An 8517-nucleotide genomic window follows, 5' to 3' on the forward strand; every position below is an offset into this window, starting at 1 on the left:
AGCTTTTTGAAGGCCTCTCAGAGCGCATCCCGTCTAACCTTTTACTCCGCATCAGAAAAAACTGAATTTTAGTAAAATCGTTAAAGTCAGAAAACAAGAGGTTTCAGGGAAGAAATCTTGGTGCTGCTGTTGCGCACCTGCTTGCAGAAGTGTGCATTTCCAGGAGGGAACCGGGAACCCTGGGGCCACCGACCAGCCTCTGGGCTTCCTTGCCTGGCTCCCAGCGGCCCGCCCGCCCCCCCAGCTCCCAAAGACTCCTTTTACCCACTAGGTACTAAAATGCTGTTGCCCCCCGATTTAAATTCGCTCTGCAGGGTCAGACTGTCCCACAGTGCCGTAGAAACACGACTTTGAAAAGTGTGTTGTGTGATGCAAATGCAAGGTATTGTCATATCATGATACTTCTGTAAACACTATGCACCACTGAAACCTGAACTTTGAGTATTTCTAACTTCGAATAACAAAAAGGTTGGCAACCTCAGAAACTCTGGAGATCGTTTGATTGATATGAATTAGTAGCTTTATTTATTTCGTTTGTTTTTTGTTCAGAATATTTTTAATGTCCCTGTAGAGCAACATGAAGTGGTGTGATGGAGCGAATGTAGAGCCTACCTTTACATATTCATGACTTTTGGGGGCCAGTTGTGAAATGCAACCATTATTAAAAAATTAAATTCTGTAAACTTACAATTAAATTCACTACATTAAAAAACAAAAGCAATACTCAAAATTCACCACAGTCTAGTTATTTCCCTACATTTTACTATAATTTATGATGTTGAGGTTATTTACATCTATTGTATCTGAAATACTATACAGTGGGTTGTTGTGACTCTCTTCCTAACTACCTGTTCAGTGAAGTCACTTGGGTAGCTTGAAATCAGGCTTCCTGGGTGTATTTACACCAGGGAATTTACAAATGCTACAGAATACTTTTCTCACTAGAGCTAGCTGTCAAGCACTTAACAGCACATCACTAATGTTTACCATCAGACCTGCCTTGAATATTCCCAGCAAGGCAACATTCCCCTTACCTGTCAGACTTCGCTGGTTATTCTACCTGAAGCTTTGTTTTAGCCATCAGAATCCTGGCATATTGTATGACTTCCTACTCAATATTTTAAAGTTTTGCTTTGTTTTTCCCCAGCTTGCCTTGCTGGGTGATTGTACTTGGAACTGGCCTCCAACAAAAAGACAGGAATAAGCTACTTGATACTGAAATTGACCTTGCAATATGGTTCCAGAGGGAGTTGCCATACAGTTTAATAGGCTTAAATTAATAATTTGATTTTTCTCTATAAAAGAAGAAATCTGAGGTATACCACCAGTAGTTGAAAGAATCTTTTAGCATGTAGAAGATTTGCATGAAAAACTATGAAAAGTTAAAAAAGGAAATGTTTCTAGTTGTGTGTTTTGTTTATATGAATATTAGAAAAAATTGGAGCTTACTTCCTTCTTCCTCCAATCCCACCCCTGTTTTAATAGAGTATCATGTGTAGATCATCCAGAGGTTGGTGTTTTAAGAATTTCACTTACAGCTTATTCAGCTCTTCATTGGGTCCTCTGACTTCAATTGTGTTGACTTTCTGGTTTGCTTTAGAGAGAGAAAAGTCAAGTTCACTGTCTACAATGAGAAATGCCACATATCATACATGTGTATGGCTGTGTGATAAACTGGAAAATGATAGTGCACTATTTAAAAATCTCCAGGGAGTTCCCTGGTGACCTAGTGGTTAGGATGCCAGGCTTTCACTGCTGTGGCCGCGGTTCAATCCTTGGTGGGGGAACTGTGATCCTGCAAGCCACAGTGGCGGAAAAAAAAAAAAATCTCCAGATGTCAGGAGCGATACCAGGTGGACTCTAAGCAGTGGAGGGGGATGTACATGATGAATATATACATGGCTTTGGAAGATTCTGTATTCATGCAAATCATACTAGAAGATAATTAAAAAAATTTTTTTTGGAAAATAAATTTTTATTAGTTGTTTGTTTTACACATATTAGTGTATATATATCAACCCCAATCTCCCAATTCATTCCCCCCCACTTTCCCCTCTTGGTGTCCATACGTTTGTTCTGTACATCTGTATCTCTGTTTCTGCTGTGCAAACCAGTTCATCTGTACTGTTTTTCTAGATTCCACAAATATGCGTTAATATATGATATTTGTTTTTCCCTTTCTGACTTACTTCATTCTGTATGACAGTCTCTACGTCCATCCACATCTCTACAAATGACTCAATTTCATTGCTTTTTATGGCTGAGTAATATTCCATTGTGTATATGTACCACATCTTCTTTATCCATTCATCTGTTGATGGACATTTAGGTTGCTTCCATGACCTGGCTATTGTAAATAGTGCTGCAGTGAACATTGGGGTGCATGTGTCTTTTTGAATTATGGTTTTATGAGGGTTTGTGCCCATTAGTGGGATTGTTGGGTCATATGGTAATTCTATTTTTAGTTTTTTAAGGAACCTCCATACTGTTCTCCACAGTGGCTGTATCGGTTTATATTTTTATATATAAAAAGCCTTATATATTCCTTCCATCTTTTTGTTTTCCAAAGTGAAGAATCTTATTTATTATCTCTATAATTGTTAATATGTGTAGAAAATGATGTGAATCCTTGTCCCTTAACTCTGTCCCAGTCTTGGAAAGCATGCAGATGGTCAGATGTTTCATAAGTAGTATAGCCAAGAGTCTTCAGACAATACAATTATTAAACATGGTAAAAATGGCATTGTTACATTTACTTAGCATTCCAAGGAGGTATTTTAGGGAAAAGGTGTCCAAAATAAGAAAACAAAGCCCTGTTGACTTTCCTAAGTAACTGAAGACTGCCCGGAGTCTGCCTTCTTGCTAGCACCGTTCTGAATGAGTTAGAGATGGCGATACAGCTGGTTCTGTTGTCACACACAGCTCCAGTCCAACCCTTCAGTTACAAGGTGTTTTATAATCCTCCTGGCTGTTCACATAATGAATTGCAGGGCCTCTTTGGATTCCCATGTACTTGGGTTTAATTTTCCTGGTCCTGCTTTTGTCCCCATACCCCACAGACCTTCTGAATCGATACCCACTGCTGGGCAGTGACAGCAGTGTGGGTGTGAGGGGAGGCATCTTTGCAGAACAGTCGCCAGCTGTCCAGCAGCTGATGCTATCGAAGACATGGAATGGCATTGGGGCAGCTCTGATTCTTTTAAGTGGTCCCTGAGTTAGGCCTTGATGCTGTGCAGGTGAATTCAGTCCAGAACACGCAGACTCTTTATTGGAATTTGTACAGTCATCTCTCACAGCTGTGGAGAGTTTAGACTCATCACAACTCTCACTGGGATACTATCATCTTTGTAATTTGAAAAAGGATCAGGAGCCTGCAGGCTTGGAACATCTTGAGAAACCTCTGGCCCTGAAATACAGCATCACACGTGGGGGACACCACTTGCAGCATCATCGCAGAGAGCTTAGGAATGCTGAAATCAAGTGTTTCTCTGGCGTGATGTCAAATGGCCTGAGAAATCTGAGAACTGTTTTTTTTTTTTAACTGCAAAACAGATTCTTTCCTCTTCCATCAACCCCATTGCTGTCAATATGTCCAGTGTTAGGTGCCAGAAATGAGCATAGCCTTTTAATGATAACAGTGCCAAGGTTAATACAGCCGGCGGGGCCTCGCTCAAGAATCTGTTAAGGGTGTATTTTGATCCACAGACACGTTCGAAAGGCGTGCACCTCGTTAGTCCTTTCAGCCTAAGTACATTTCTCTTCAGCAGCCTGGGCAAAACCTGTCACTTTTTTGCCAGACCTTCTCATGCTTTCAGGCGCCTTGGCCACTATTTTTCATGGACCCCCATGTGTCCATATGGTAGGGCTAGGCTAAAAGTTGGTATTTGGGAAGCAGCCTCTGACAGCCCAGAGGCCTGGTGAACTATAGTCATTTGTTCAAAGGGCCAGTATTCACAGATGTGCTCTAAGAGGGTAATACAATTTTTGATCCCACCCAAATGGTTATTTTATCACCATCCACATAGCAACCAACAAACAGATCAGCCCCCAAAGTCAAGTGCTGATGTATGTGGCTCAAACCCATCAACCCTCTGAGGAGCCAGTAGTCTAGCCTGTGTTTGAAGCTTTGACATTAAAATATTTTTTTCACTTCTGTAGTTCTGTAAGTTTAGCTCCCTCTTCCCTCCTCGTTTCATATCATTTTTTGCTTTATGATATTCAGCCTTCAGAAAGTTAAACCTAATTCCGGAAAAAGAAAAAAAGAATCAGTTGGGGAACTGTGTGGGGGAATAGGAATGTCACCTAGGCAGTATAACGAAAGTGAAGTGAGGACCGAGTGGATGGAGGCCATCAGAAATGTCTTACAGGCCAGGGCTTAAGTTTAGTGCCTCGCAGTCTTCTGTGTCCCCAATTGGCCATAGCGCCTCTTAGGAAGGAACCCATGGTTTTAAGCTGACCAGTTTGCTCTGTTTCCTCAGTCACACTTCCACATATCGACCAATCTTTATAGCTTTAAAAAAAGATGCCTGTAGATTTCTGAAAATCCAAAAACTCTCTACCTACATGAAAAGCTCACAGAAGTCCCTCAGGATAAAGCCAGCAGAACTGTCCCTTACAGTGAACTGCCCAAGGAATATGAGGGTGCTGGAATCACTTTAGTGATTGTGTATAAAACTCTTTTCATTTTACAGTTGAAGCAATTAAGGCCAGAGAAGTGAAGCGATTTAGAAATTCATTTATTATTAAGAGATTTTCATTGCAACCATTATATTGTCTTATTTCATTATCATGCTGGTTATCCTGGATGAGACTGTTTTTAGTGGCCATAAGATTAATGATATAAATTTAATATCAGATTGCCACATTTGGAAATTCTTTCATGCCTGGATTGATGTATGAATAAAAGCTATCTTATCCCCTCTCGTTCTTTGTCTCTGATTGTTTGTGTCATTTGGAGGTACCCACCGCTCTACAGATTTAGTGAGTATGCCTAGACCTCGTATTGCGTATGAGGACACAAATTCCTGAAGGATAGAGGCTGGAACTGCTGCATATTTGTTTCTCCTGTGGTACCTAGGAAGCTAGGGGAGAAGTGTGGCTTTTGAGAACATCTAAATTGAAATCCTCTTATACTACTTTTGGGAACTAGGAAGTCCCCATTGTATGCTAACAGTGAGGCTGACTCTACGACCTGTGAGTTAGAAGCCTATAGAGATGGTAAGGTCTTCTTGCCCCCATTCCTGCTAACATGGGCATGGAATGGCCTGTTCAAGCCACAGAGGCTCTTGGCTGAAGGAGAATGAGTCTTCTGAACATGCAGGGAGGCTCAGCTGCAGAAGAGGCTGTGGGCGCTGCAGAGGAGGGCCAGAGCAGACCTTGAGCTCACCTTTGTGCCCGCAGTGCTGGCATGTGCCTGGCCTTGGAATCAAGGGACAGATTCCTTCCATAGAAGGAGCAGCATATTTTCTGGCCTTTTGTTTTTTTCTTCTGAAACGGACATCATCTCAGACTGTGTGCAGCCATGTCCTATGAGGTATTTATCATTTATTGGCAGAACATCTCTGATTGCTCTGTCAGTTCCTGTTTGCCATGCTTGGTTGTGGGTACTGAAATACCCGTCTGCAGGATGAGCCCCACCAGCCCCTGAGCCACCCCAGGACTTGCTCACTCTTCTCCATCATGGTTAGATCTGGAATTGGTCTAAGACGGCCTACGTCTGATATCCAGTGAGCAAAGTGCCACATTGATGTCTGCCCCATGAAGCCCTGTGGATGGAGTTCTAGTCTACTTTTAAATTGAACTCCATTTCTATTCTTGGGCTGAAACTTTGTCTAAACCCCTTACCCTTGCCTAGGGCTGCATTAGTTTCCTAGGGCTTCCAAAGATAAATCGCTACAAACTTGGTGGCTTAAAACAACAGAAATTTATTCTCTTGGTACCGAAGGCCAGAAGTCTGAAATCAAGATGTGGGCAGGACCACCCTCCCTCTGAGGGTTGCAAGGGACAATCTGTTCCTTGCCTCTTCAGCTTCTGATGGCTGTGAGCTTTCCTTGACTTGCAGCCTCATCACTCCAATCTCCTCCTCCGTCTTCATGTAGCCTTCCCTGTGTGTCTTCTCTGTGTGCTTGTTTTATGAGGATCCATCTAATTGCCTTTAAGACTCACTCAGATTATCCGGGATAAGCTCCTCCTTTCAATATCCTTAAGTTCATCACATCTGTGAAGATCCCTTTTCCAAAGAAGGTAACGTTCATCGATTCCAGGGATTTGACATGAATATCTTTTGGTGGGGGTGTCATTACTTAGTTTACAAAGGCCCTGATATCTCCTGGCCCATGTTTGGCCCCTCTTCCTGGGAGATGGGCCTCTTGTCTTGTTTCTGGCTAAGGTTACGTTTCAGCATGAATGAGTCTGTCTGGAATTCTGTCCCCCACTTGACTGTGAGTATCTCCACAGCTCACACATTCTTACTGCCTCTCCAGGCCTCCAGTTCTAGCCCCTTGGGTATAAATGTCAGGCTGGGTCAGATCCAAGTTTGCCTTTAAATACTGTGATTTCTCCTGATGGACTCCTTTCCCACAAATAAGCCCAAGGGCAGGTCCGTTCTCTTAGCCTGAGCCATGCTGGAATGGTTTCCATCCTCTTGTCAGCCTGGCATTGAGGTCTCAGCACGCCTCATGGCAGTGCCTGAATCAGGTATAGTATTCTCGTGTGTATAGCGTAATTCACTGCACACCTGCCATATTCTGAGCTCTTTGTATAACTTATTTTATTTAATTGTCACAGGTGAAGAAATAGGGACAGAGAAGTAGAGTTACCTGCCCAAGGTCAAACAACCTGTGTTTTGAAATTGGCTCTGACTGCAAAATTCATGTTCATTTTTTTGTGCCATACTCCATTTTACATATTTTCATTATTTATCTTAGGGTGATCTTCTCTCCTCTCGTGGCTAGTGATATCCTTAGCTTTCTATGGTATAATAACTAAAATAAAAATATAAAAAGATAACTTTCTTAATCTAAAGGAAACATAATTCAGTGAAAGGCAGGGCAGTAATGGTGGTGAACATGTGGTTTTAGAAGTCACATGGGCCTGTTTTAGTCTCACTTCCCCAGTTCACTAGCTGAGGATGGGGGTACTTGAAGACATTCTTTATCTTCTCTGTCAGTTTCTTTGTATGTTAAAAAATAGGGTTAGTCATACAGTAATGGCCTGGCAAGGATGTTGAGAGGGTCAAATGGGAGCCCAAGGTGGAGGCGACAGAATTGCAGAGCCACTGAGAGAGCAGGACAGCCTCTAACAATGAGCGCAATTGGAAAAGACCATCTTCACTGCCTAGCGCCTCTCTGGGCTTACCTAATGTTTTCTCTACAAACTCAGCACGCTGCTTTGTAACAGACAGATTACTGGACCAAGCAGAGAGGAATTAGTTTCACTCTTTGAAAACAAACCCACACCTCAAAGACTGCCTTGCTTGAGCCCTGGGGAGGGGCACAAGATGGAAGTTAAGCCTCCTGATAGTGAGGAAGTCCTCAGGCAAGTCAGAAGGGGCCTTTGAGGGATCCCTGTTGAGGGCAGAGAGAACAGGTTAATGATGTTCCAGTGTAGATTAAGTTAGAGAAAACATATATCTGTTGTGCAATATCCTGTCTGTTGAATCCTGCTGCTCCTATCCTAGTTTAAACTCTTGTCCGTTACAAAAATCCGCAAATAGCCTCTAACTGGTGCCCTGCCCCGCCAGGCACTCTTCCTCCAGTCAGACCTGTATACTTATACTCCTGGCAGTCTTCTTAGAGCTGACTCACAGTAAGAAATACATTGTAGATGACAGCACAGTATACACATGCATCGCTCTGTTTATCTACGTATGTAGTCATCTACTTCCTTACCTGTATGTTATCTATCTAAAGTGAGACAAAAGTTTTATGAAATTGTATTTTAAGTTGAGATGCATTCTGATATTTTCTATTCTATTCTATTCTATTCTATTCTATTCTATTCTATTCTATTCTATTCTATTCTATTCTATTCTCCATCCTTTTATTTGGAAAAAAAAAGTGCTAGTCAAAACCTACTTAAATTGATTCCTAATAAGTAGTGACCCACAGTTTGAAGTATTCTATTTTTTTGTTTTTTGTTTTGTTTTTTTTTGGATTGAGACTTTTTATTACAGGAAGCATCACCTTACAGCCATGGAAAGACAAACAGGAACTCAGTACTCTCAGCATGCCATGCCCATGGTCAGGCATCAATTCCATGAATAGGAGCTGGGTGGAAGAAAAACTCTTCATCTCTCACTGCAATTAGTATCTGTGATAGGTGTCTGGAGGCAGAAAGAGAAATGTTGATATCCTGCTCCTCTTGGGCAGACAGCCCTTGTCTGAGAAATGTGTTAGAGCCCTGTATTCTCAGCTGAAAAGTCTGGAGAGTGTCTGCTTCACTGATCTTGAAGGAGAAAAGGAAGGAGTAATCTTGGTTCAGAAAGCACAGGCTCTTATTGTTCTTAGTGGACTGTAA

Source organism: Hippopotamus amphibius, chromosome 5, assembly GCF_030028045.1.
Source record: "Hippopotamus amphibius kiboko isolate mHipAmp2 chromosome 5, mHipAmp2.hap2, whole genome shotgun sequence".
Classification (NCBI taxonomy): Eukaryota; Metazoa; Chordata; class Mammalia; order Artiodactyla; family Hippopotamidae; genus Hippopotamus; species Hippopotamus amphibius.